This window comes from Typopeltis vanoorti, chromosome 25, assembly GCF_054136105.1.
Source record: "Typopeltis vanoorti isolate ZY-2024b chromosome 25, IOZ_Tvanoo_1.0, whole genome shotgun sequence".
Taxonomy (NCBI): domain Eukaryota; kingdom Metazoa; phylum Arthropoda; class Arachnida; order Uropygi; family Thelyphonidae; genus Typopeltis; species Typopeltis vanoorti.
The window spans coordinates 24,994,186-24,997,516 of record NC_143573.1 but is presented as its reverse complement, the minus strand read 5'-3'; positions in this window follow the sequence as shown (position 1 = coordinate 24,997,516).

Sequence of the window (3,331 nt, the reverse complement as noted above, 5' to 3'; positions counted from 1 at the left end):
GTCATGTACATGAGGTCCACGTTGCACGCGTGGAGAAGGCAATGAGGAGAGAATGGTACAGAGTGCAAGAATTTTAGGTGCCGGCCAGAAAAGAGTGACATAAGAGGGAGAACAGCTCAGCAAGGTTATATAGAGCTTGGCGACACCAACTCGAGGCTCTTTTTTTTGTTCGGGATTCCTGTTCCAGTGGTTCCCAGAGAAGTTACTTGAGAGCGGTCGAAAAGAACGATGTCCAGTGGCAGCCATGTGGCCAAATAGCGATCCAGTGCAGGCATAATCATCGGTAAGCGGAAAAGCCAGCACAAACCGATCAACATGAAGCACCATGTAGATCGAACCCGGCAGAGCAGCTTTGCCCACATCAGAAAGGGTGATTCGTGATCGTAATCACTAGTTTGTCCTACCTGAAGACAACTGGGTAACAAGCAGTGTTAATTTTTTTGGGAGATCGAGAGATAAGGCAAGAGAGATCCTGATGCTCGGTAATGTAGAAACTTTTCAATTCCTTTGTATGCAAGAAACAGTTAGTGTGCAAATTTGTGCGGATATGCTCAGTGATTGAACTTACAAAACTGAACCAGAACTTTAGTATCTAATCAACGTAGATTGTCTTAGCTCTGATAGTACACTGTACATGAGTAAGAATTCATGTACAGTGTACTATTGAATTGCTAAAGTTTATTATAGCCTGATAATTCTTGAATCTAGAATAAGATAAATGCTTGTACAAGAATGTTAGTTGAATAGGATCAAGTCAGAAATTTAACTGGTAGTAGATATTGTCTCATATTGTTTATGACTAGGAGTATTAAGGTTATACCTGGTTAATCATTTTTAATTTTGTAGGAGAGATTCAATTTTGTTAAGTGATCTTAATATTTGTACATCGTATTAGAGTAATGAATAAACCTTTCTTATCTAACAAATTGCCAGATCTGTGAACTCAATGCACCACTCATAAAAAATAGAACCGGTGTGAGTTAAATTGTGGGGATAGCTACGACTGCAATAAGAGTAAAGATATACGAAGTTTTTTTTTAATTGGGAATTTTAATTGCTTGATTATCGAATAGTGTGTCATTCTGAGTGTTAACTCCCTGACAAGGAAGATTCTCCTGTTTAAGAATTTGGATAGTGCAGCTTAAACAAATTTTTCCATATTCTGACACGGACTTAATTCCAGATTTGTATCAAAGAAATTTGGCTCTAGCCGTGGGCAATTTCTTTGTCTACCAAGTTTTGCACACGAGCATTTTTAATAGTGGTCACAGAGCAAAAAGGGTGAAAGCAAGCACGAGAAATTATATCAAGTAACAGGGATATTCACTAAAGATAATAATCGTAAGTTTTAATAATAACAAATTATAAACACAACAAACACACACACACACACAAGGTAAGAATTTAAGGTAAAATAAAGTAAAAAGAAATTTAACAATGCCGCAGCCGACAGGATTTGATTTACTAGATTAATCAAAGAGTCTGGTAAATCAAAGTGAGTAGGTTTTGGGCTAAGATCAGGCAATTTAGGGTACAAGGAATTTTGATAACAGAAATTGTGTAAGAAGGAAAATTATAGTGTGAACTTATATACAAGCATGGCTCATCCATCAAGTTCTGGGATGGATGATTGCAAATTCTTTCGGACCATCAATCCACAGCAACTCTTCCCGCAATTTTCTGGGAAGGAAACCGACGACGTTTCGGCTTTCTTTGACTACGTTGAAGAATTAAGGAAGGTGGGCAGGTGGACTGACTTTCAGCTCCTCATCCTGCTGCGTAATAAACTTGTAAGGAAGGTAAAGAACTTCCTATATTCTTCCCCTATCATGAAAGAAACTCTAGACTACTCAAAATTTAAAGAAGTAATTTCCCAGTTTTCAAAATTTCGAAGTTTGCAGCCAAACTTATGGAAACTGCAGAGAAGTACACAGAAGGACTGAGAAAGCATGACAGAATTCTATAATAGGTTGTTGACCCTTGCTAACACTATGTGTCTCCAACGAGGATAAGCCCCCACCTAGACTGGGCGGTTGTCCACCAATTCAGGCTGGGAGTGAGACAAGAACTAAGGGAGCCGGCCTATAAAAGGAAAATAACAAATATCGAAGAGTGCTACAATGCCATGAATAAAAAAGAGCAAATGCTCGGAGACATTAGTCCCGCATCTGCTACCGGCTATGTTAACGTCATCAAAAAGGAAAGTGATTCCGTTAGTAACCCTAAGACAGAGAAAGAGTCTCACGAGAGGAAGGAAAAACTAAGAACCTATATAAGAGTGAAGGGGACAGAGTTGAATCAGTCAACACCAACCGATTACCAGAAGGTATAACTGGCATGAAGTTTGATTATTAATTAAGCAAGAAGTCAAGCATCTGCAAAAGCCCGTCATGGACCACCTTGATGCTGTTTTTAACCAACTGGCAGTGGTATCCATGAAAACTTCTGAACTATCTCTCCCTCAAACCGAAAGGACTGCTGAGATAGTACATCAGGAAGTCGAAAGACTGCAACAATCCATGCTAGACTGTTTGGATGCTGTGGTGAAGAAGCTGGCGACTGTAACAACTAAAGATACTGCAGTGTCTCCTCTGAGATCGGAGAGAGTCAGTGAACAATGTGAAAGAAGGGAACCACTTAGGTGTTTCAATTGCGACAAGATTGGACATCTTGCCCAAAATTTGTTTAGCAGCAGGAGAAGATCCAGCAGAGGCAATAATGAGGAATCAAAGTCCCACATGTATGCCAACAGAGCTTGGGAGGGAGATCAACGAAAGCAGAAACAATCCTCGGGAATAATAGTTAAAGGAAGGATATGTGGTAAACATTGTGACGCATTGCTAGACACAGGTTCCCAGACCTTTATTATTTCAGGAGATTATTTCAAAAGCATAGAACCCTATGTGAGGAGACGAATTTCATATTTTAAAAGGCCAGTACGACTATCAGGAATTTCTGCCTCCACAATTCATGCAACCAAGTCAGCACATTTGAGAGTATACTTACCTGAATTCAATGTGTGTGTTTGGCATGAGTTTTTACTCCTGCCCAGGATTTCTCTCCCACACGTTAAATTGATTTTTGGTAATGATTTTCTTGTAAAGAAAAAATTCTCGTGTGACTACTCACGGAATGAAGTACATCTCTTGGGTAGAAGAAGAACAAATAAGGAGAATCAAGGATCATTGCATTCGAACAGATATAAGAACTCACTCAACATAAGAATGCAATGCGAAGCATTGAGTTCGTATGACGAGTGAGTTCTTATGAGTTCAATGTAGAGCAGATTGAGGGAGTTAGAGAAAGGTTACCAGGCAATCAAATTGGTTCA